The sequence below is a fragment of the Chelmon rostratus genome, chromosome 9 (genome assembly GCF_017976325.1).
Source record: "Chelmon rostratus isolate fCheRos1 chromosome 9, fCheRos1.pri, whole genome shotgun sequence".
NCBI classification, from domain to species: domain Eukaryota; kingdom Metazoa; phylum Chordata; class Actinopteri; order Chaetodontiformes; family Chaetodontidae; genus Chelmon; species Chelmon rostratus.
Genome location: NC_055666.1, coordinates 28,168,174 through 28,195,080, shown reverse-complemented (window position 1 = coordinate 28,195,080; position 26,907 = coordinate 28,168,174).

Below are 26,907 nucleotides of genomic sequence, written 5' to 3'. Positions count from 1 at the left end.
ATTTTCCTGAAGAAGTCCTGATTCTGTCTCTTCTTCATTAATCGTCCAGTTATCTTGTTTTATGCCAAAAGAATTTTCGGAGCAAAATCTCCCTCTTTTCTCTCTTCCTGTAAAACATTATTATATTAATGATAACTCATCTTGAACTCCGGGGCATATAAATAAATGTATCCAGTCACATTAGGTTAGAGGTGATTGGCTAACCCCACCCATCATATAAAACCATACTTGACCTTTAGCTTGTGGAGCTAGCAGAGCAACATAGTGGGCGGTGTGTGTTTGATGTCAGTTTGTAAATGAAAGAAAGTCTCACAGTGACTTTAGAACGAGTATAAAACCTACAATGTTGCCTCAACCTGCAGGGCGACAGTCATCGTACGAGCAACGTTTAATCCATTAGATCCACCGTTAATGACGAGAACATTCATCAGTGCAGCGACACAGAGTCCAAGAATATTATCAAGAGTTGATGCATTTGATTTCTGTTGCAAAGAGCAGAAAAATTTGCATTTTGGAGCCATTTCCAGGGTGGTTTCATCTGTTTTTCTGCCCTCTCCATGGTTTCTATTTGAAATATATTGAGACGCTGTTGCATCAGACGAAGACGTTTGTTCATGAAAAGCAAAACTGGATGACAGAGAAAGCACGGTTTAAAGTGAAATTCATTCACTTAAGCTGGTGATGACAACAGCGTCCATGAAAAAAAGATGCGTTAATCCACAAAACAGCGGAAACATAAACACGCCACGAGGCTTAAATCGTGATCAGAGCTGCGTCAGTGTGGAGCGGCTACCTGAAGAGTCTGACAGGTGATACGATTAAAGATTTTTCACATTTGGAACGATTTAGAAGCACCAAGCCCTTAAAGAATGAGACAGATCATTGATCCAGTTCAGACTGACGGGAGTTAACAGATCCAGCCTCAAACTGTCCTGCCAGACCAGAATCAGTTCAAAACCTGCTGAAATGGCCTCAGCCTGGATTAGCCCAGTTTAGCACACAGACAGGAAGCATGAGGCCACTGCTAGCCGAGCTCCATCAAAGGTTCATCATCAAACTCTACATGTGGCGTGGGTCCGGCCTCAGACTCATCGTGGTCTCCGGGTTTCTGTCACACTCTCATGCCACCAGAACAAATGTAATGCCAAACACGGGGAACAATGAAGCCATCCCACATTAAAACTGTTGTACCTGTTCACCTAAAAAGCATCTCAACCTTGTGAAAGTTGGTAATGAGGTCAGACTGCGAGTCGAGCAGCTTTTGCTACCACAGACTGCATCAGTAAGGCGCTAGCTAGCGCTGATCCAGCTCTGTCATCCCACCAATCACAGCCCTGGACATTCAGCCAGTCTGGGGTTCATAAAGTTTCGATGAACTCGATGGATGTTCGAGTTGACAGGTCAGAGAAACAACATCAGGCAGGTTAGAAGTAAAAACACAATCTGTGACTGAAAATATCTTCCATTAAAGTCGACATGTGATATCAAAGACCCTCATGATTGGGGTGCCGCTGCTTTTTGAACTGTGACCTCCCGTGTTGTCAGGTCTGTTTCCTCAGACTTTACTGCTGGAGCTCCGTCGAGAGGCCGAAACTCTGCCGCAGACAGTTTTAATTATTCTGTGAAACATCTTGACACCTGCTCGATGGATTGGCCCTAATTTTGGCGCAGACCCTCCTGGGTCCCAAACAAAGGATGCTGATCACTGCAGTGATCCTAACACCCCCATCAGGGCCGGCACCATCAGCTCAGCTGTGCTTTGTGTTTAGCTGCTGACCAAGTTACACCGAGTCAGACCACCGTAGCTGTTCTGGGGTCAGACCAGGACTGCGAATGATTCACTACGAATGTTTAGTTGGAAAGAATTTGGGCCAAAAAAAAAAAAAAGAGTCTACAAGGTTGTAAACTAAAGAGCTTCTTCCTGTCAAACGCGTTCCCACAGAGCCTGGATTCATGCTGTCGCTGTATGCTGGACAGAAATATGAGGATTTATTTAGAGATCTGAAATTATGGATATAAACAATCAATACTTCCTCCACAGGAGGTCTCTGGCTGGACACTGAAGGACTCTGCAGGTCCACAGGTCAGCACTCGATCAGACTGATTGATCAGTGTTCCTGTGGAGTGGAGTCTTTCAGTCTGACCACACCTTCACTGAGCTCCACCTACCGTCTCCATGGTCACCACAACCTCAACCCAGCCAGGTGACCCCATGATGCGACCCCAGTGTGACCAAACCACCTGCTTTAGTTTCTCCGTGTGTTCAGTGAACACGGCAGTCCGTCTGTCCGTCTGTGCTGCTGAACAGTGATGGATGATCTGGAGGCAGAGCGTGTCTCACTGCGGTGCCGCCAACGCCGCTGTTGTTGTTGTTGTTATTTTGGGGGTTGGTCGGGCCGGCTCATTGGCTTTCCCCTCACCCTCCTGCGGGATCACTAACGTGATGTGATCGGGCTAAGCGAGGCTGCTCGCCGCCCTGAATATATTGCTAAAACACGGCGTGGCCTGCATGGAAATGCTGCGTTTAGCATACAGGCCTGCAGTGATAGGATCAAACGCAGCCGCCGCTGAAATGAATATAACACTTGAAGGAGCTGCAGCTTATCACGCCCTGCTTATCTCTGCTTTATTTCACCTGCAGATTGACATGAGCGATGGCAGCGGATCCTATCAGACACTGGAGTATGTGTAGTGCACAGGAAACACAGATCATTTCCCATAATCCTTTGATTCCAGCAGAGGGTCAGATCTGAACAGGGAGGAGGGATCTGGCCTTTGACTGAGATCTGAGCCGGAAGCTCGAGACTCAAAGTGGGACGATAACGAGACAGAGGGGCCTGATACACCTGTGTTTCACGAAGTCCAGACGAGCAGCTGATTGGAGCAGCTCGTTCTCCTTCTTCACCTGATACTTCGTTTCAGGGGGGATAAAAGGTTTGTCCACAAGAGGGCAGATGAGAGCAGATCTCTCCTGACTGACAGCAGAGATTCTCCCAGAGATCATGTGACCGCACAACATGCCAAATAAAAAACACGATGGCGCTAAAGGAGGTTTCTGCACCACGCACCAAGGGCGTTCTGCCATGTTCTTGACTGCATCTTGTCTTCGTGTGAAAACATGAACAACCGACACCGTGAAGGGACGCGGGACATGCCATGAGCTTCAGATGTGGCGTCAGCTGAAACGATCATTTTCAAAGGCAAGAAAGTCTCAGTTTGTTGTGAAACTGTTGAAGTGTAAGTCGCCTCATCTTCGCTGAAACCTCACAGAGGAGCTTCACATGCTAACCCAGAAGCTCCTGACTCTCCTCTCACAGAGCTGCAGCTGCCAGCAGGGACATAAAGTGATTTTCACCTCATTCAAAACTCAGACGTGCCGAGCTGACGGCCATGACGGTGCTGCTGACGTAGTTCACGGGGCGGTTTCACACTGAACTAAACGCTGTTTTTTCTGCTTTTCTTTTTAACACAGGGAACTATTTGTGCTGATTTAAACTGACAAACGTGTAATTCATGCCAAACAGGGTCAAAGCATCATTTATCTTTCTGAGATAATGTCCCCTGGGAGTCATCGGAAGGGGCGGGACTTCGCTTCTTGATTTCTTTCTGTTCTCAGCAGTTTTTTTCCACAAGCCCACGAGGTCAAAAAGCGTCACGAGCGAGACAGCGTGGAGTTCTGAGGGTAAACGTTCAGACACAAATTACAGCTAAAAGTTAAAAGAGAGCGTTGGTGGAGATCCCAGATAACAACTGTCACCACATCAGCTTCCTTTCAGGACGAGACCTTTGCGCCGGACTCCAGTTACTGTGCCGCACTTTGCAGCTGTAATGTTTTTCTGCTCAAGTTCAGGCGGTTCAGGCTCGCAGTGACGGACAGACGGGTCTTCAACGAAGGCGGCGAGGTGGCGAAGGAGGAGCAAAGTGCTGCGTGATGAAGAAAAGAAGAGAGACGCACTTCATGTCCGGCCGGCAGAGATCCGTCTGACATCCGCGAGGCGATGGGAGCGTCGCCCCGCGAGCCGGACGAGTGGGAGGATAACAGGACGCCACAGCGCTCAAATGTTCGACTACAGCCGTCAAACTTACTGCAGCCGAAGAGGAGGGCTGAGCAGAAAACACCTCTGTTCATACAAATGATCACACGGCTCGCTTTACCTTTTTATCTCAACGGTTTGGTTTCTAAATGATCTGTTAACAGGGCGTCTGCAGGCCTGTTAACAGGGATCTGAAGCAGCAGAGAGCTGAGTTTCCTGGAGGTGTGAAAAAGCATTTAATGTCATTTAAAGCATTTTTGCATCAAATTAGAGTTAATATGCAAGTTTTTCAAATGTGGGTAAACCCGATAAAAAGGGGGTGATCGGATCTTTTCCCACCGCCAGAAAACACGTTTGTGTTTCTGCTGATGAAGACCATGTGATGTGGTCAAAAGCTAGTAAGCAGTGAAGGAAGAAGTCATAGTTGGTTCAAAGGTGAAACATCTCCAACTGTTGGCAACTAACAATATATCGTATTTTAGAAATTCATCATATATTTAAATATAAAATTGTAAGGTCATGAACTTTTGGTCCTGACCGAAAGAACGAGATCTCGGATACAAGCGGCTGAAATGAGTTTCCTCCGCAGGGTCGCGGGGCGCTCCCTTAGAGATAGGGTGAGGAGCTGCTCCCCCTGCTCCTCCACGTCGAGAGGAGCCAGCTGAGGGGGCTTGGGCATCTTTACTGGATGCCTCCTGGACGCCTTCCTGGGAGGGTGTTCTGGGCATGCCCCACTGGGAGGAGGCCCCAGGGAAGACCCAGGACACGCTGGAGGGACCATGTCGTTCAGCTGGCCTGGGAACACCTCAGGGTCCCCCCGGAAGAGCTAGAGGAAGTGTCTGGGGAGAGGGAAGTTTGGGCTTCCCTGCTTAGACTGCTGCCCCCAAGATCTGGCCCCGGATAAGCAGAAGAGAATGGATGGATGGATGAAAATTGTAAGTAACTTTTAACTATCAGATAAATAAATGTGTAATGAATAATGAATATAATGGAGTAAAAAGTTCAGTATTTCCCTCTGAAGTAACTACTTATCCTCCTAAATGACTCAAGATATTCTTGAAATGTAAAATAATTCGTTATCATAAGAAATGTTGGGAATGTTATTTCATGGTGTTAAGATGAGTAATTTAAGGGTCCAGTAATTAGATTACATTTCAAAATGGAACATTTGTAGTGTAAGATGTGTTTTATGTGGAAAATATGAGGATTATTATGTAATTAGTTGAGAAAATGTAATTTTAGTCCAGTGTACTGAGCTAAAGGACCCGGGAAGACGACATGGATTAGGAGCGATGCTCGCTGTGAACATGAAACACAGCTTCAGGTCAAACACTGATGATGTCAGCACGCGTGCTGCGATGGATCGACGCCCTCCTGAAACATCGGTGACGTTCAGCCGGACGCTCGGCCGATCGATGCAGGGCGCCGGTCATGAGACGAACACGAGGCCTTCCTGCAGGTGAAGCTTCTGGCCAGTCAAAACAACCCTCATCCAGCATCTCGAGCCGCCTTCAGCAGAAACAGGCCGACGCCTCGACGCCTCGGGCAACGACGTGTTCGACAACGAAGAGATGAAGGTGCTGCAGCCGAGGGAGCGCAGAGACGGAGAGGTGGAGGAAGGTTTCCAAACCATTCAGAACATAATAAACGCTTTCAAGTTCAAAAAGAGGAGTCAAATCCTGCATGTCAGGATGTTCGGAGCCACAGCGAGCTCAAACAGATCCCACGTTCATCAACTGATTGCTGATTATTTCTTTATGGATTCATTTCAGCTGTGGTTGAGTTGATCTGTGATCTAACACGGCGGTCAGAACATGGCGGCAGTAAAGTGAGTGTGAGCGTAGCTGTGCAGCGGTGAGTTTAAACAGGGCGTGTACATAAAGTTTTCACTGTGGAATCGTCACCCGCAGGATTATTTCTCCCCGTTCTTCAGGGAGTGGAATCATTGAAAAACATTACTGTAAAAGTGATGCATTCAAAATTTCATCATACACACAAATATCAAACTGTTGAACAGGAAGAGAAACATTTCTTTAATTTTAGGGCCACAAACGGAGGGATTGTCCCGATAGAGTGATGTTGACAATGACACATTGTACTGAAAGCGCTAGGTGGTTAGCTTCAGCTAACTTAGCGATGGCTAACAGCACTGTTTTGTAGTGAGTCTAACCCTGAATCCCACTGGACATCACAGGCCGTGATAAGGCCAGCGGAGGGAAGTGGCACAGGAAAGAAACAAAGAGGCCGGGTGATTTTCAAAATAAAACACCCTGAGAGGACTTCTGATCATAAACCAACAATAAACACGATTAAAGCAGACAAGAAAGAAGCTGTTTAACTAGAGAGTACACAAACACAAAGATGAAGGGACAATGACAAATTCAGTCAAATCAAACAAAATCAGGCAGGCAAACGCTCTCAGCGGCGTTTGAAGCTCTGCAGGTTATTCTGTGTAGTGACATTAGGACAGCATCACCTGAGGTGTAGCTGGAACATAAAGCAAAACTGAAGTTAAATTAACCAGAACTACACTGATAAAGGGATTTTACAGTTTTGAGGAAATACACAGAATCATGAGCATCAGCTTGTATCCTTCAAAATAAAAGTCTCCTTTTTTCACATGGATTTTATGGGGATGTAAAATTCAATGAGATACACAGAACAACTCAAACCAAGTGGGCTGTGACCAATGAATGAAAACTGGCTGGTTTAATGGATAATTCTGGCTTTCATAGTTCATTTCTGTAAAAATAACACTGCACTCTCCAAATGGAAAGTTGAGATCTGAACACGTTCCCATTCATTATTAATATTAGTTAGTTGTTAGTTGCAGTTATATTTCAGTTTTTAACTTCTTTTAGTTAAGAAAGGCAACACGTTGCTATAAAATCTACGTTTCATTCGGCTTTCTGGGCCAATTTAAAGGTAAACTAAGGGCTGAGGAGGTGAAGAACTTCCTGTTTCTGTCAGGACATGCTCTGCAGTTCGAGCTGAGTCAGTCACTATCAGTTTGTGGATTGACACCGTGCGGTCAAGCAGCATCAGATCCATTTCGGTCGGTCGTGAGGTGCAGCAGGACGAGCCCGCACACGGCTCAGCTGAAATTAATCGGCGGTCCGGCGGGCAGGCGGGTACAGTGCAGCCGCCCCATGCATATTTCATTCATGACTCGATCAATCCTCCATGAATAAAAAAACAGCCCCATTTAAACCGACAGCTCATTTGCATCCGTCCAACTTCCCCTCCATTCAGGAGCCGTAACCCTCCGCCGCCGCATCACCCGCCCCCACGACCCACTCATATAAACCTCCAGCAGCTCGGAGAGAGGGTCACCTGGACGAAGACACACTCAATAACAGCCGAATACTATTTTAACAGCATATTGAAAAAAAGCCGTTTTACATCCGAGCAGTTTGGTGGTGGAGACCCTGAACGAGCAGGACTTTCTGCTTGAGCCTGAGAATGACAGTAAAATGTTCATCACAGACTGGGGTGTTTGAGTTTCCAGTCAAAGATTCAGAATCAGTCCGAGTACAGAACCAAAAATACAGACTTTTTATCACCTTACTGTTGCTGTCAGGTATTGTGCAGTTGAGTGAGGACGTTACCTGCTGGCATCCAAATAAAGCAACAAAGAAAAGTGAGAAGAAATCTTCATAAAAAGTCTAAAAAACACATTTTAAATGATTTCACTGAACAAGCCAACAGTCAGATGCAGGAGAGTCAAGGATTTCAGAGATCATATCGATATTACACAGTTTGAAGTGATAAATATGGTAAATGGCCTGAAAATAAAGATATACAGGCAGGATATAGGCATAAATACCTGAAATATGAATATAGATGTCTGAAAATTGGATTTCATGAATAGAAATATAGATATTTATGAAGAGAAAACATGAAAATATTCATTTTCTGGATTAGTTAGTAGTTGTTATCAGTTTTGATTGAACTTGGACTCGTGTAGGACTTCATGCTGTGGTCTCATTATGTTTTCCAGCTAAAGAGGCTCAGGTAGAGTCACCTGCAGGCATCTTTTTGAAAAAAAAATGTTCAGGTGGAAATGAAAACCGTCTGCTTCAGTGTGTTTATCACTCGATGCAGGAGATAAAAGCTCAGAGTGTTTCCTGTCAAAAGGGACCAGAACCAATCGACAGCAGCTTCACTGTGATGGGTGTTTTAGACTCATTTTTACTGCAATGCTAAATAAAGTAAGTTTGATGTAATTCTCATTTCTCAGCTGAATTATTGTTTAAAGTAGTTTTAATCTCAAACTGTGGACATGAAGAGAGTCACATTTGTTCCATCAGGTGCTGAGAAAGATGCAAAAATGATCCTCAAAGTATTTTGTGTCCAGAAGTTTTATTACGTTGCTTCATAAAACACAAAAAGGAGCAAAAAGGAGTTTGAACTGTTGCACAAAAGCTTTATTCATTTAGGACGTCTAATTAACAGCACCATACATTTTTTGTCCCTTAATTACCACCTGACTTTCTTTCCTCCTTTCTACCTTCTCTTTTCCTTTCCTCCTACCCTTTCTTCTTTCCTCTGCAACTCTCCCTCATTCTTTTCCCTTCCTTTCCTTCTTTCTTCTGTCTACCACTTTCATCCTTCTGTCCATCTTACTTCATTTCCTTGTTCATAACTTCTTTCCTCCATCATTTCTTTCATCTGATCAGTTATTCTCTTTTTTCCTTTATTTCCTTCCCGTCCTCACTCTTCTCTTCCTCCTTCCGTTCTTTTTCCTTCTTTTCTCATCCTTATCTAATCCCCTCCATCCCTCTTCCATCCGTCCTCCTTCCTCGTCTCCTCCTGGTGAATCTGTATTTCCATCATGAATGTCGGAGATGACACAGTGCTGCTGCCGGAGTCACTTTGGTGAATTTGGTTTTGATGACTTTAATATCGGCTCTGACCCGCTTCCTGTTTGAAACCTGCAGGTAGACGACGAGGTTTCCCCTCATAAATTATCCGTCCTGCTGCTGGGAAATAATAAACATCAGGCCGACGGCGGCGGAGGATTACTAATGGGCTGCAGCTGAAGATTTGCAGGTTGGGCGATCTGTCAAAAAAAAGAAAATAATAATAATAATAACAGCGCCGCAGTGAGACGGAGAAACGCAGCTGTGTGTGTGTGTGTGTGTGTGTGTTCCTGGCCTGACTGACGCCCAATAAATAACCCATTTCCATTTTTGAAGCAGTCATGATGATAAACTCCACAACAGGCTTCCACGCTCACCTGTGTTGATGCATTATGTCCCTCTCGCATGACAAAGTGGCCGTTTAATCACAACTCTGCCGCCATATTACAGCAGCGAGGCGCCTGACGGCAGCAGGCGGGCGCAGGGCCGCGTCCACTGTGCAACACAAATACATCTTCCACAGGCCTCAGCAGTCACAACGCGAGCGTGAGCTCGATATAAAGTGTTACTCAAAAGTCTTGATGTCTTTTCAAATTACGTCTTGAACTGAGAGTTATATTCAACGAGTTACATTTGAAACTGTATAAATCCTGGATGACCTCCAGCATCAGTGTTTAACACCTGGACTTCCTGCGAAATTGACTGGAACCAGAATCATTAAAAGACTGGAAGTAACACAAATCTAAAAATACATCACAGATAAAATAGTACGTACTGTTTATATTCTAAGTCTAAAATAAAGCTGAACTGTGTGCATGTTAATCTCGGGAGAGATGCAGTTAGCACGTTAGCATAAAAACTGACAGCAGCAGAGTCAGGCTAGCTTCTTTATGCTAAGCTATGCAAAGCAAAATTCTGTCCACATAATATTTCTGCACAAACAACCAAATACAAATGCTCCAACAAGCCTGCTGGACCAGTAGGTGGCGATAGTGATTCGTCAAACACCAGAGAAGTAGAAGATTCTGAGCAGGTGCAGTGAGCTTTGTCTGTTGCCCTTAGTAACTTAAAAACACAAACTGCAGGCCAACCAAACGTGAACTAAGCAGTCGCCACAAATCCGTGACTGCTGGGAGAACCGGATCCAGATCCAGTCTGAAGCAGGAGATCCATCATCTGCAGGTGCAGCAGATCCTCTGACAGATTCATCAGAGTTTAGGATTTTTCATTCATCAGTCAGTTCAGCATCTGCATGATGCCACAGCTCGTTACTGGAGCCTTCAGGCGGGCCACCACTAATGAGCTGAATGTGGCGTTCAGGACCAGACTTTCACACATCGCATTCGAACGTCGTCTCGTACTGATCCGTCGTCTTTTCCAGTGTTTGTGGACCGCGACCGAGACGAGTCTGACCTGTAACTCAGCTCTCCTCGCTGAGAAACAAACATTTAAACAGCAGCTAAGAACGAACTGGAATTAACAGACGTGAAAACAAACAAGATGTAAAGTCACATTTAGAAATGTCAGAGCCGCAGCAGGAATGTTTGCTAATGTTGTTTTTAGGCTCATTATCTTAAGATCATAAATTAATTATCATCTTATCTTAACATTACAAACTGTTTAAGATCATTACCCAAAGAAAAGTGGTTTGGTTTTGCATCTGAATTTCTACGTCAGAAGAAAAGAAGAGGAATGTCTCCATGATGACACCAGCCGTCGTCCTGCTGGGCCGTGATTGGCCAGAATGTCTTCTGACTCATATAAATATCTACAGCAGGTGTTGACATGTTGCTAATGTCATCCATTAGAACAGAGAGGAAGAGGAGACGGCTGAGGTATGACGACATGTTGGGCTGAGGCCATGAGTGGAAATCACCAGAATAACAACGTCTCACTCATAAAATCTTTTATTTTTCATTACTTTCTTTATTTTCCTCTTTTAGTGTTAATTTTTAAAATAGTTTTATTAAAGTGGAGAAGTTCTTTCCTCTGAAGATCAAACCAAACAACAAAACTTTCATCCTGCATCTGTCCAGGAAACTGCACACTTAGAAAATTATGATCCTGAAACATCAAGTTATTTCTGGAGATGAAGGTGACCGCCGGTCTTCATCCCTCCAACAGTGAAGTTCAGGTGGATGAACAGAGAATCTGACTCTCACTCGTGTTTAGAAGCTGTGACGGACAGATGAAGGGAGGAGGAGGAGGACTGGGAAAACAGAGAGGTTTTTGTTGTGATTAGATGAAGAGTAGAGATTAAAAAAGTTAACGGCGCCGTGACCCTTCTCCCAGCGCTGTCTGATGCTGTTTTGATGTCGGGGGGAGCGGCGTCCTCCGGCGGCCTGCTGACCCATCTGACGCCACTCTAATTGGACTTCTTTAATTAGCCGGCTGAGGTGTCTCCGTCCCTCTCCTCAGCAAACAGAGAAGAAGAGGAGCGTTTGGCGGGTCGAGCGCTTCCCGCGGCTCAGCGCAGGGACCTCCTGATTGGGCCCTCAGCTTTCTCCGCCGACCTTGCAGAGAGCCAGAGAGCGAGCTCGCCGTTTAGTCTTCACCTGGAAAGGCGAGGAGGGATTTGTGGTGTTCGTCGGCAGCCGTGAGCCGTGCTGCCGTCAGACGCTCAGACAGCTTCTTGTTTGTTTTCTTCATCGCTGCTTCTCTTCCTCGCGGGGGTTTCTGCTGGCGGAATAAAACGAGCGCGCTCTAATTTAAGACTTATTTGATTTAGCTGTAAATTAAATGTGCTTATTCCACTGTTGTTCTTAAGATTGCTCGGCATTAGCAGCAGTGTTTAGTTTGACTTCTTCCTGAAAAGCAATCATTTCTCCCTAACTGGATCTCTGTAACCACATTTGCTCTGCTTACTGTCATAAAACGGCAGCTCGTTGCAGCAGATTGCCCTTTCCATGAAACCTGAACTGCTGATAAAAACACAGAAGAGGAAATAAAAGAAAAAACCCTCAGAGTCAAACTGGTGGGTGTTTCGCTGCTGTGGATTCGAGTTTCTGCAGCTGAACCCGGAGAGGAGATATCAAACTGCTGACCTTGAATTTCTCATTTCTGCAGGGAAGCTAAAGGAGCTCAGATAGAGTTTACTCCTGTTTTATTCTCATTCTGAGCAGAAACGTGCTACATAAATAAACTCACTTGCTTTAATTTAAAGATTTTCAGCTTTAACAGGAATCCACAATGAAAAACATTATTTAGTGCAGGTCTCCTCAGACCAGCAGCCTTTAAATGGGCTGATGAGGTTCACCTGTGCAGGTGTGTCACCTGCTGAGGACCTAGTAGGCGGGGTCAGAAGTCCTGTATCTATAAAGATAAAGATTGAGCTCATTTTAACAGCAGGTAGTTTCATCTCTCGCACTGCCTGATAAACTGGGGTGATGTTTGTGGCCTCTGGCACCAGTTAGTCAAAGGGTGTTTGTGTTCTGAAGGTGTTTGTGTTCTGAAGGTGTTTGTGTCGTGGAGGTGTTTGTGTCGTGGAGGTGTTTGTGTCGTGGAGGTGTTTGTGTTCTGAAGGTGTTTGTGTCGTGGAGGTGTTTGTGTTCTGAAGGTGTTTGTGTCGTGGAGGTGTTTGTGTCGTGGAGGTGTTTGTGTTCTGAAGGTGTTTGTGTCGTGGAGGTGTTTGTGTCGTGGAGGTGTTTGTGTCGTGAAGGTGTTTGTGTTCTGAAGGTGTTTGTGTCGTGGAGGTGTTTGTGTTCTGAAGGTGTTTGTGTCGTGGAGGTGTTTGTGTTCTGAAGGTGTTTGTTTCATGGAGGTGTTTGTGTTCTGAAGGTGTTTGTGTTCTGAAGGTGTTTGTGTCGTGGAGGTGTTTGTGTTCTGAAGGTGTTTGTGTCGTGGAGGTGTTTGTGTTCTGAAGGTGTTTGTGTCGTGGAAGTGTTTGTGTTCTGAAGGTGTTTGTGTCGTGAAGGTGTTTGTGTTCTGAAGGTGTTTGTTTCATGGAGGTGTTTGTGTTCTGAAGGTGTTTGTGTTCTAAAGGTGTTTGTGTCGTGGACTTGTTTGTGTCGTGGAGGTGTTTGTGTTGTGGAGGTGTTTGTGTTCTGAAGGTGTTTGTGTCGTGGACTTGTTTGTGTCGTGAAGTGCTTTGAGTGGTTGGTAACACTTGGAAAGTTCTATGTAAATGCAGCAGATTTGCTCGTTGACAGTCGTCAGTCTTTGGCTCGAAAGAGTTGCAGGAAGACGAGGAAATCTTCTTCTTCTTCTTGCATCCAGCTGGATCCAGATCAAAGTGGTCCATCCCTGACAGAGTGAAGATGGAAGTGGGGAGGAACGTTGTTGGTGACCGCCATCATGTTCACCAGAGAACCAAACTGCCCCGAGGACACAGTTCCTACCTGTCTGATACCTGGTCCTGTCAGCACCCTGCTGAGCTTCTCGAGGGTTTCTATGTTAAATTCGGGTTTGGACTCAAACTGAGAACTGAGTTACACCATCTTCTCACGGTTTGCATGAACACATACTCTTGCATTCACACACAAACGAAGTGGTACGAGGTCACATGACTGATGCTGTAGGACTTGGTGGTTCTGCTCCTGCTGGTTTACTGGTCTGAAGCGACACATGCTATGAGCAGAGAGGACGGGACCTGCTGTACGTGGTTCCTACCAGGATCTCAGTTGAGTTTCAATATTATACTGATATTTCAAGCCAGAAATAATCGCTGAGGGATACTGATTTTCAGCCAACGTGGCAGCGTTTAGAGTTCAGCTTCTGGTTCATGGACACTGAAAAACCGCTGATCAATGCCACAGCGTTCTTTTGAACTATCAGGAGATTTTGATGTCGTTTCTAAAGCAGAGACCATTTTGATGGTGTCGACTGAACCACTCATGACACAAACTACTCTGAGAGAAACAACGAGGCTGCGATATCAAACACAATGCTAACACCAGCATGCTTTGCAGGTAGAATTGTGCATGTGGTACACCTTCAGTGCAGCCGCTCAGGGTCATTGTCAACACACTCAGGTTGAATAAAGGGAGGAGGAGGAGGAGGAGAGCCGGGAGAAGCAGCAGCCTCTCCTCCTCTATCTCCACAGAGATCAGCTGCTTCTATAAGAGCCTGCTCTCTGTACTGAGGCATGCTGGGGGATGATGCTGGGTGATGGGGGGGTCTTGTGGGCATGAATCGGCCCTGGCAGGCCTTAATGCAGCTGTCAGGCGTCCTGGTCCAGCGATGCGATTTCCCCCGCTCCGTCACCGTCACCACCGAGATTATACAGCTTTTAAATGAGCTGCAGCCACGGGGAACGGCACCAGGGGAACGCCTGTCGCCGCGGCAACATGAGCCATGATTTGCCGTGCCATTAATCTCGCCGGGGAGATCTGGGCCGATTTGTCCCCGCCAACAAATGAAGCTGTAAAACTTCTCCTCTGCCTGCGAGTGTCTCTCCGGATGAATCCGGCTGACAGGAGCAGGACGCCGCCGACACCTGGACCCGAACGCGCACGCACACCGTCTGGCATCTGATCGACCAATCAGGAGCGGAGATCCGTGCAGGAGGTCCAGACCCTGTGGAGGGAAAGAGAAGAGACACTCAAGTATCTGTAAGATTCTGGAAGTCAACCCGGACACAGGACTGTGAACCACACGTGCAGGACTTCATTGATCACAGCCTGTCGTCACGTTCACGTTATTCACATCTGATGCTGACGTGTGGCTGTAAATGGCTTCATGCTCATAGTCCCAGGCCTGCAGATGTTTAGTCCTTTGGTTCTGTGTTATTCTCACAGGTCAGAATCTGGACTCACATTTCAGCCTCTCGTCTCAACATGCTGTAAAAACTGTGTGACCAGGCGGAGCAGATGGACAGATGCTGGCGGGCAGCTGCTGAGCTCTGGAGGAGAGAGCCGGTGGCAAGCCAGAGCTTCAGGAGGAATAAACACCGGAGTCGCACCGGATTCTGCTCTGGTCCGGAGCTGTTTGCTGGAGGAGGGAGAGCTCAGAGTTTCTTTCTTCAACTTTTGGCATTAAAAAGCGGCGCGGCAGCGAGCTGCAGAGGTGCTGACCTGTACTGTGATTCTCTGTACGTTACTGACCGGAGGGGAAATGTTCTTCACTTCATGAACGCACAGAAAGACAGAAAGACTGGAGAGTCCGGTGAGTGCCGAGTGCAGTCATTGGCTGAGCACACACATATACACACACATACACACACGCACACACACACACACACAGACACTCTGCGCCCGTTGCTCGCTAGCTTCAGGCTAATGATCAGTATTCTGGCAGTTTGAGGTAAATAAACACAAACGAGTCAAACACACGTGAGAAACATGAGGCCATTTTTTTTTTCAGGGTGATGACGCTATAAAATACAAACGAGGACGTCCGGGTTAAACTTAAAGCACGAACTGACGCCTACAACTCGGGTGATTCAGACGAATAAAGGAAGTCCAGGTCCCCGTCTGACCATCAGGGTCTGGACTAAGATCCAAACTGAGACCCGTCAAAGACTACAAAAGGCAAACCAGCAGTGCAGAGAAGGTGTCTGCATCCCTCCCTCATGAACTGAACACCTACAATGGACCCCTGGTCACGACTCATAATCATGGACAGGCCAGGACAGAGTGCAGATCCTTTGACAGGTTTACTCCACATGAAACACCAGGACCTGTCGCCATCCATGGCCGAGCTCTCAAACTGTGTGCAGATCAGCTGGTGGATGTTTTCACAGTTTTCAACCCGTCACTGCTGCAGTGTCCCCCAAAAGACCAAAACCGTTTGCCTGAACAACTCACCTCCACATGAAGTCATTTGAGTTCATGAAAACATTCATCACCTCCTCCCTGACTCATTGGACCCACTTTGATTTGTCCGGCGTCCCTCTGGGCTGCATGCTGGGCCCTCTCCTGGACTCCCTGTTCATGACATGGCCGTCATTGGCTGGATTGCCGGTGATGATGATACGGTCTGCAGAGACCAGGTCAGAGCCCTGATGTCCTGGTCCAGGACAACAACCTCCATCTAAGGGTCAGCAAAACAAAGTTGCTGACGGTGGACTACAGGAAGCCACAGGGAGAGGGACACCACCACGATCAACGGGTTCCTGATCAGGTCTTCGATGATCTGAACCCATCATGCACATCTTCACAAACACGAGACAACTGGTCTTCTTCCTCCACAGGCTCAACATGGACTCCAGGACACTTCTTCTTCAGGTTGACCACTGAGAGCATCCTGATTGGCTGCATCACCTCTTTCTCTTTTACCTGATTTTCTTTTTCCACGTATTGAACGACTGCTGTGTGATTGCTGACTAATAAAGAGCCTGAAACTTGACGTCCTCGGCATTAACATCAGCAGAGACCACCCTGCTGCTGGAGTGGACTAAACCATGTAAACCCTTCAGAGGGGGGAGCAGGATCCGATATGAGAGATTCAGCCGTCATTAGATTTGACTGTGCTGCAGAAACGTTCCTTCGTTTAAAGGCACTGACGCTTCAAACAAAGGTTAAAACCCCTGAAAGAAACAGGTTTTGTTGTGAACAGGTTCAAAGAATCCTCCCACGCCAGCAGATTTTACTCGTGTGTGAGCTGGATTGACTGGTTTGGACGGTTGCATTTTTTACAGCGTGCAGTCAGTCTCCAGCTCTCTCCTGCTGTTCCAGGGTTCGGTATCATCTCATCACATGTGTGCAAACAGTCTGCTCTTTCTCAGGCCCCGTGCTCGACCCTGGGGGGTCCCTCAGAGACCTGGAGGACCATCTCAAGTGTTCCTACTTTGCTTTGTTTCCATCCTCTTCTGTCTGCTTTCATTAGGCAGCCGGCCAGCGGCGGCGGCGGCTGCTGTTTCGACCAAACATCATCAGCAGCTGCGATGCGACTCCAGCCTGAGCGAGGAAAAATTTTAATGGATAGAATGGGGGGGGGGGTAAGTGGGTCAGTAGCTGCCCTAACTGGTCTCCCAGGCCTCCCCAGTCCCCTTCTTCCTCCTGACTCTCCATCCAGCAAAGCATCATGGGAAGGAGGGTCTGTAGATTATTGGCGCTGCGCTGGTGTTTGTTGCCTTGGGGAGGGACGTAGCAGCGGTGGTGGGGGGCTGTTGGGATGTTTGTTAACCTCGGGGAGTGCTTTTTTCCCTCCTTTTCTTCTTCCTCTTCAGGAATCAGATCCCCGGCTGCTCGTTACACACATGAACTTTCTAAATTTGAATCATCACCGTGGAAACGATAAAATTAGACGAGGGGGGGAAATCTTCAAACACACGTTTGCACGTGAATAAAAACCTCCATCATAAACTCTGTTTGTTCTCCCATTTGCCTGCTCAGAGCAGCTTCATGGACGTCGTATATTTTGTTGTGGACAGATGAACAGCTGCATTAATGATTAGAAAGTGGAGACAAAAATAATCCTTTTTTTCAAAATAAAATGACTTTACTGTTCAATCATTATTGATCGTGACTCTAAAAACATTATAATTATTAACAAAGATAAAAAAATGTGGTAGCTCTGATGCTAATAAAACAATCAGGACATGATCTACAGGGCAAAGTACACAAAGTCCTTCTGGTCAAATACTAACAAAGTTGTTGAGGCAGTTTTTTAAGTAAATGATCTTTGTTACCGTCGACCACTGCTGTGTGTGCAAAGCCTAAATGTCACCAGACTGAGATCCTCTGAATGAATCACAGCTTTAAAAAGCAGGTTTACTGACGTTTTATTTAATGAAATGTGATAATAATTATCTCTGCTATAATCTGCATGTCGCAGGTTTTAACCACTTTCTGCAGAATGTTTGAAATGTTGACTTTTATTTTGGCGTTCCTTCGTGTCTTTGAGAGTTTTGTGTTAAGCTGCTTTGTGACAGAATAAAATCAAACCAACATCTGAGTTTGGTTTCATGACATTAAAGATTTTACATGTTTACTCTAAATACTATAAATCGTGTGTACGTCACATCGCAGCCACCTCATCTACACTGTGGTTTTAACCCTCCTGTTGTCTTCGGGTCAATTTTGACCTGTTTTCAAGTGTTTGCATATCATAACTCTGGTTTTCTCTCATATAATTGCTTGAAAATGACATGGATGGTTCCATACTATGCTCTCTGCAAGTAAAATTAATTATGACAATATTCTTTGAATTCTGTGTGTTTTATTAAAATTTATAGCATCTGTGGTCAAATTTGACCCGGCCACAATAAGTGGTATAATGGATCATACTATTGTGCTTTCCAGTACAATAAACACACACACACACACATTTATACTTCATGCTTTATAAACAGTCAAACCACACCGGGTCAGGTGTGACTATTTGCTGCCATTAAAAAATTTACATAATTTCAAAACAGTGTCCTGACTAAACTTTGACATGTGCCAGTCTGTGATAATACATCAATTTATGTGCCTCAGATCAAAACCAAAGTCAAAATAATCAGAATTTCTGTTTTTTTTTTAATTCAAAAATGAAGTGTAATTTTTTCTAAATTACATCTATTATATCAAACATTACAAAAATAAGTGTAAAATATATGTTGATGTGTTGGAAACAAGTTGACTAAAAAGGTTCAACACAGAATTTGATGATTATTTTATACTTCATGCTTTACAAGCTGTCAAACCAGACCGGGTCAATTTTGACCCGGGAGGACAAAAGGTGCAGAGTAGATGGGAAGACAATACGAGGGTTAAAGAAACAGTGTTTGAGTTCAGGTGGACTCAAACACCTGAGCAGCACTTCAATGTGCCGTCAGATCCCGTCTCTTATTCACCTTCACCCTTCTGAGAAATTACGTGTTTTAGATGCTGTGCTGTTTATAGCAGTTGATTTCCATTTATTGTAAATCTGTTTGTGTAAGGTGTTTAAGGTTCGGAACAGAAACCAAAGGCCATGAAACACAGCACATCCAGAAGCATCGAACCGTCTGAAAGTGATCAGTCAAAATCTTCATTATTGAGACAAAATTAGAAAAAGCACCTGTTTGGTCTTTTAAGAAAACTCTTGCAGCTTCCTACCTGGATGCTAATTAGCTTGAGGCTAATTCTGCCAGTTTTTTTTATTCATCTTATTGAAGCAATGACACACCTGCAGCTGTAATGTGATTGATTGGCTAATGACGCATTGATCTGTCCATTAATGACAATAATCAAAGGATAAGAAGCTACAGAACATCTTGTTGATCCTTCATCAGGTCGCTGTTGGCTTTCAGTTCCTCCACAAGAACAAATGAGAGCGTCTGAACCTTCAAAGAGACCCCGGAAGGTAAAAATCGGAACTTTTCCTGGACGACAAGGAAACAAATAGATGGAGCGTTTGATCCAGAGAGCGTGAGGAGGTGTGAAACGTTCAGAGAGTCTACAGCAGGCGGGTGGAGGCTGGAGAACAGAGGACGAGGCCTGGGGGACGCACAGCTGCTGCTGCTGCTGCTGCTGCTGGAGATCAGCTTGTTCTTTCTTTCACTTTTCCTGAGGCTGAATGACAGAACAAGAGATTCCTACAAGAACACACCTGCAGGTTTTCTGCTGAGTCTGGATCCAGAAAATGTTCACTTCTCCAAAAAAAAAATCCATGTAATCTTCACCTGGATGTCGTCCTCCTCGACCGTCGAGAGGCTTCAGATTTCACTGAAAAGTTCAATTTTCTGACATTTTATATCCTGAATTATTAAAAATAATCTTCAGATGTACTGATAATTGTTTAAATAACTTAAACCTAAAGTCCAGCCTTGTGCCGAGGTTAGTCCGTCTCTCATTACTGTCTGACTTCCTGTCTGTGGCTGTCAGCTCGTTGGTTCCTACTGAGACGTAAATCTTTAAAAACACCTCACAAATATATAGTTTCAGTCAAAAAAAAAAAAAAAAAGACTCTCAGGCATCTTCTGAAACACATGTTCTATTATTCACATCATCACAAACCAACTGACACACCTACACGGGGCTTCAGGGGCCCTCGCTGGTCGTGGCCCCTGAGGCGGCTGCACACAGCGAGCGGTCGATAATCCATCAGAGCAGACCTGCTTCCTGCCCTCGGCGCCTTTCCTCCTCTTCCTCTTTCTGTCCTTCCAGGCTTTCATGCATTTTGCACAATGTTGTTGAAGGTAAAACCCTCTGAGCTCTAAACACTGAACCCTCACACGTGTTAATCTGCATGAGCTGCCGGTGTCACCGTAGAGTGACACACACACACACACACACACACACACACGCAGTGTTCAGGGGTTTTAACGTCTTCATCGCTTTAATGTAGCAGCTTGTGAAGGTGGAGCTGTTTTCCGGTGGAGTAAAAACATTATTTGCCCTCTGAATAGTGGAGTAAAAGCAGAAAATAAAAATATTTGAGTACAAGTACCTCAAATTTGTACCTAAGTACAGCACTTGAATAAATATTTTCATTCCACCAGTGCACCGGCAGCAGCTGGTCTCTGCTGAGTGCAGCACTTTGTGACGTGAGACGTTTGTTTGGACAGCAAAGAGAGACGCTGACATGTCAGCGATGACCTGAACTGTTCATTCATAGTTCTGATTAGAATTCAAAGGAAAGCATCGTCTTACGGACTCCCTGCGTGTTTTCTGTTTCTCCTCCATGATGCAGAAATGCTCTGTGATGTTGCAGAGGCGGATGTCTGTGGACAATAAGTGTGTATAAAGCTCAACCAGCGAGTCCCTGCAGGCTCAACAGTAACACGTGTGAAGGTCTGTGAGCGCTGCAGGGGAAACATCTGAACCTTAAAGCCTTTAAAGCTGAGAAGTGCATCCCGTACGGACACTGCACATGTCCAGCCCTGACCTCCATCAGCCTTACACATCCACCCTCAGACCTGAACAAGACATCAAACACGTGGCTTCAATGTAAATTCCCCAAAACATTCAAACTCACCAGAAGAAGGATCATCTGTGATCTTAATGGGTTTGTAATTGTTCGTAAAGGCAGAAAATGAAATGCGTGTGGGTGTTAATGTGCAACAGAAACCATTTAAATTCTCCACCCAGACGTCCAAACACTCCTCGCGGCGTCTCCGTTAAGGCGTGCAGCCTCGTCAGTGAGATGGAGTTAATTAAGGTGAAAGAGGAAAGACGGTAAAGCCGCTGCTCTCGGCTGCTTATCTGAGAGGTGTGAACAGGTATTTACTCCAGCTGGGAGAGACGCCAGCCCAAGATCTACCATGCTAACGCCGGATTAGCGGCGGGGCTCTGTCAGCCCGGTTTCACCGGGGGCCACTTCAGCAGCCGATCTGCGGGTTGTGTTAATGCGCGGGGAGACGGCGGCGTCAGCGAGCGGTAAATACTGCAGGTAAAACTGTCAATGCTCTGTGATCAAACAGAGGTCCTGCGGTTTCCTCCTGTTCCTGGATCAGCTGCATTTAAATATCCCGACATTTCAGGATGAACGTCCTCTTTGGTCTGACATGAGGTGACATCACATGAAGCTTTATTGATCCCAGAGGAGAGACGCTGTTACAGGCTAAAGCAGGACACAAGACCAGCAGGATAGAAAGTCCGGAGCTAATGAGGGAGTAGGAAACAGGTGAGCAGGTGAGGTGATTCTATTGGTGGAAGTGGCAGGTGAACAAACAACCAACCAGCATGAAAGAACAGATCAGATACAGAATCATCACATTTTACTTTTATTAAAAAGCTGAAATACATGAAGAAACACACCTGTAAACGTACCTACAAGCTGTAAGTAACAGTGACTGACAGAGTGTCAAACAAGACGAACGAGGAAACAACGCAGCCTGAGCTTCATCTTTTCACTGGTGAGTCAGTTTCAGTTAAACATGAAGCTCTTCTACAGAAAACGACTCAAATCGTTGAGTAACGACTGAAAAGAGAGAGAAGTTTCAGCCTCACCTGCTTTCTTTCCTCCACACAGCCGACCAATGAAGTAAAAGTATTAGCAAGGTATTATTATCTCATCTCACATAACTCTCCTCACGTAAAAAATAAAATAAAATAAAATAAAATAAATGTTTTCTGTTGTCTTCATTTCTGTTAGGGTGTTTCTGAAATCATCTTATTATAAAAATCAATTTGATTAAAATTTATCATGAGTGTTAACTGTAAACTTGTTAAAATGATCATATTATAGTAGCAAATTTTTAAGCAAACCACTTGAATCTGAGTTTTAGGGCTACATGTCACTGGGCTCGGCGGCGTGGCGTTCTGGCTTCGACGCCGTTTTGTTCCGTCCAACATGTGGCCTCAAACTCCACGGCGAGCGTTTCAGGAGCAGAACGTTTCGGTCTTTTTGTCTTTATATTTGTGCTTCTATCACGACTAAGTCGCCTTCGCAGTAAATTGCTTCTTTTTCTGTCTGTTTGAATTGAGTTTATATGATCAGAAATCTGCACAGGGTGTTTTATTTTGAAAACCGACCAGGTTCTCTCTGCATTTCCTGTGTCCGACTTCCTGCCCACCTGACAGCAGTTCATTATTCATAATGCTGGTGACCACCCTGACATCTTTAGTCTGTTTGTAACCAACAGGCCGACGAGTTGTTGCTCACATTTCTGCTCCTCAGAGGACGATTTTAACGACCGTGTTTTAACGACCGCGGTTTTAACAGTGTGTGTAGTGGAATTTAACTTACAGAATGAATTATTCAAAATTTTTCGTCTTATTTGAAGCTCAGATTTCCTGTAAAAAAAACATGGGATGAAAACACGTGTAATCTGAAAGGAAGCAGCGCTCCGACTCTTCTGGGTTTTATTTCCTGCAGCCTGAAACTCTCCGCTGAGGCAATAATCAGCTCTGATTTACATGATGGACAGACTTCAAATAATTTCTGTCTTTGTCAATCAAGTGTCACCTTTAAAAAGAGCCTTCAATCACATTTCACCGACAGGAAGAATTAAGTGAAGAGGACGGATGAGAGGAGCTCAAAATGAAATTTTCCTCAGCGATATGATCATCCTCCTGCGAACACCGTCACTCCGCCGCTCCGACGAGCGATAAGAGCTGCTCCGGACTTTTAAAGAGGCAAAATGACGGCGGGATACACGACCGCTCTTAATTCTCACTTTATCTGGCAGGAGTGTGGTTTGAATATTTGTGTGGGGGGGTCGTCTGCCGCGTGTTTCTCTTTGCATGTTCGGCGCCTGTAAGTCGCCACCGAGGTCTTTGTGGAGGATTTTGTTAAATTATACAGAAGCTGATAAAGGCGCTCCGAGTATCTGCGGCTTTAAGAAGTTAAGGAAGAAAAAGAAGATGGACTGGGGGGGTTTGGAGCAGAGTTGACTTTGAAGAGCAGCTGGAAGATTCGGTTAATCCACTCGGCAGATTTGGCGGCACAAAGAGGAGGACGAATCCAGGCCGACTTAAAGCCTCGCTCCTCTTCTTCCTTCCTGCCGTTTGCTTTTTCTTCCTCCTCTGCACAGAAAGATGCTCTGTCACCACGTCGCAGAGGTTTCACTGAGGAAAAGAAATCCACCTTAACGAGCCATTCAGTCGATTATTGAACCCTGAATTCTGACAACGGTCTTAACACGAGAGAAAAGAATCAAAGTTTAAAGCTGCTGAAAACTATTTCTTTAAAACATTTAATATTCAGGATGAAAAAACCCTGAAAGTTAACGTCTGAAGAGTGTTAAAATGTGACTCTGCCTCTTTTTTCTCTATTAATAATGTAAAGGGAAATATATTAAGAATGTCTTTATTGGCTCCAAATAGGAATGAAAACGAGGTACAGACCTACGTCCACCTGCTCCATCATGTCGGCTCGTGAGTAAACATGATGTGAGTTACGCAGGAACCAACAACGAATGAACAGGAAGTGACAACAGTCGGTGTAACACGGGACACGTCTGTGACACACATACTGACGCAGCAGAGGAGGCGTTCCTCTAGCAACACACCAGCTGAGCTTGTGCTGCAGTGTGAAGTGTGGCGCTAACGTTAGCGAGACGACACAGAACGTCACGTGAAAAAAATATTTCCCCGTCCAACCTGCCGCTCTGGTTCTTTAACTGGCTTCAAATGAGGCGGAAGGTTCACACGTTTTTTTTTTTTTTTTTGACTGTCCCTCAATATCAGCTGTTTAGGCTAGATGCTATTAGCCACATTAGCCGCGGAGTATGCTAACGCTAAAGTTTGTCGTCGGTATTGATTCTTCTTTGAGCTTCAGTTCTGAAGTGAGTCCTGGTTTGTATTGACCCTCAAACAATTAGCACACACGTAGCGATATATCTGTTAGCGTTTTAGAGTCTTTCTGTTGTTGTGTGGATGTTTCCATCAAGTTCATCCACAGGGTCTGTCTCCGGACAGATGAATTGGTGTGCACTGCTCGTAACCTTCACATCTGCATGTTAGTAGAGTCGACGTTATAGTGAGAAAAATAATAGTTATTGAATGTAACTCCAGTTCTGTGAGTATAATGTTTTTAATTTGCTGAAACTTTTATCACAGTATTGTAAATCCATGACAGAAAGTCGGCAGACTTTACCAGAAACAGCACTGTGGTGGTTGTTTCCTTCTAGCATCTTTTAGGACAACTAATAAATAAAGTCAAAAATATACTTTTTTAAAATCCTAAATAGATAATAATAATTGATAGGACCATTTTTTTTCAACCCTGAGCTTTTTTTTTTAATTATTATTTATTTATTAAAAATAAAAATCCAACGAAGGCACACAAATAACAGTTGAAATTTCTGTGCAGGGACTAAAAAGCCCACTGGGGATATTGATTACCTCTGCCTTGAAGCAAAACCCGGGGCAAAAAAAGCCCACAGAGCGCTCGCTGCTGCTCAAGCTTACTGCGTTAAGCACATTAATAACAACAGTGAAGGTTAGCAACATTTTGATGAGCTCCTGGTGGACAGACAGTCAGAGAACAACATTCAGAGAGATTTTAGTCAGAAAATCAATCAATAATCAATCAATGACATCCTGTCGTCAGGTGTTAGCGGAGTTTAACGCCCTGAACTTCAGCTCAGCTGCTTTAATTCTGTCTCGTCACAAATGACTGAAAGCAGAAGCTCCTGCAGAGGGCTTAGAAAGCTTTGATCAGTTTGAAGATGATGTGAATCAGATGTTGTGGTCTTCAGTAACCAGATCACAAACCAGCTGAGCACCTGTGACGTGTTCAGGTGTTCGGCCTGTTCACACTGTGTTTTTTATACAGTTTTACCTGTTTTAGGCCTCATGAGCTCAGCCTGAAGCAGGTGATCATGTCCGTGTGCCGGGCAGCGACTGTTTAGTTAAGTTGTTGTTGTAGATATATAAAGTGCTTCATTCCTGAATACTGTGCTGCTTCTGTGCATTGTGTTATGCTGTGCATGTAGAGCTGGATTACTGGCGTCCTGATGGTTCGTTTCTGATGCTTCTTGTTACTGAGGAACATAAACATTGTTTGTTCTCAGAGGCTGAAATCAGGCTTCATCAGTTTTGGCTCCAGCCATCGAGCCCCATCTGCAGGTTTTTTTTTTTTTTTTGGACTAAATAATTTAGCGCGAGTCTCATGGCAGCACATGTTGGAGTCGGGAGGTTTTGGATGCGGTTTGGCGCAGCGCTGGTTTCCCCCCGCGAGCCTGGAGACTAATGTGGCAGAGAGAGCGCAGGGTGGAGAGGGTGAAGCGAGGGTGGTGCTCCTGCAGCCAAAGCCTCGTCCGCATCAGCGATGATGGAAGCTTAACGTGCAGCATACGGACACAGAGACGCATGAGAGCGCCGTGATTGGCCACGGACCTGTCATCAGCGTGTGTGTGTGTGTGTGTGTGTGTCGGCTGAACCAAATTAAGAACCTAGAATGTGAAATATGCAGATGGTGCTCGCTTTACTGATATTTGCTTGCTGATTACGTCCTGTACACAAAACCACAGTTTTATATTTTACAAAATTTATTGATTATTTTGTCACACACACACACACACACACACACACACACGATTTTAAAGCTCTACTCGAGACATAAATATTCAAATACACAAATATACAGTTTCATGTTTAAATGGTTGAGTAATTAGCTAAAAAGCAGCTTCTCACTGTAGTTTTAATCAGACAAACTGGAGGAAATAGTGTATTTGCTGGGACTATTTTCAGCGGCGGATTAATCCACATTGTGTGCTGTAGTGAGTGTTTGTGGCAGCAGGACGGTGTGTGTGTGTGTGTGTGTGTGTGGGACTGAGTGAGAATAAACTACAGTCTCAAAATGCAGAATGTCATCATCCTCATCCTTTAATCATGTACACGATTGGAAAGAAGATGTGAAAACGTGAACAAAACGCTTCTCCCCCCTCAATAAAAGCCGCTTTGTGTCAACGCCTTTAATAAAAAACAGAAGCTTTTCTTCGTTCACTGCGTAAGAACATTAAAGCTCAAACACAGAGAATGACGGGACGGCCGTCGGCTGAGAGGATTTACGACACACACCGACACGTTTCGGACTGAATGTCACTTGGATTTGATTGCTTTAAAGATGCTGAAATGACAAGGCCGGAGGTACGAGGTTTCTGGACTCAAATGCAGAACTCAGACACCACAGCGAGGTTTCAAAATCAATGAGGAATTTATTTAACAAAAGGCGCTCAGGATAACAACAGCTCATACAAAGTATGGCAGAAAAGTTCAACAAAAGATGCTAAGGAATAATTTGGAAGAATAATCTTAACTCAAAAAGGCTCAATCGGCTAGAATAAAGTATCAAATGAAAATCAAGAACAAAGATGGAAAAATACTATGACTAAACTAGAACTCAAAAACAGACTAAGCACAACAAGGAGACAAGGATCAAGGAATGCTGGATAAATCACGGCTTGGCACAAGGACACGGCACCAGACAATCTGGCACAGGACAAAGGGGACGCGAACTATATATACACGAGGTAACAATGAACAGGTGGAGACAATTAGGGCGGGGTAGACAATCAGACAGGCGGGACACACCGGGAAGTCAAGGGGCCTGAAACGAGAGGAGAGTTAGGTTTCACAATAAAACAGGAAGTGTAAGACAAGACATGACACTCGTGAACAAAAACACTTAACAGATCTGATGAGACATGACACCGAAATTTTTGTGGGATTTTAAGCACTTTGTTGTTTAAATTCATTGAAATCTGTCTGTTTTTT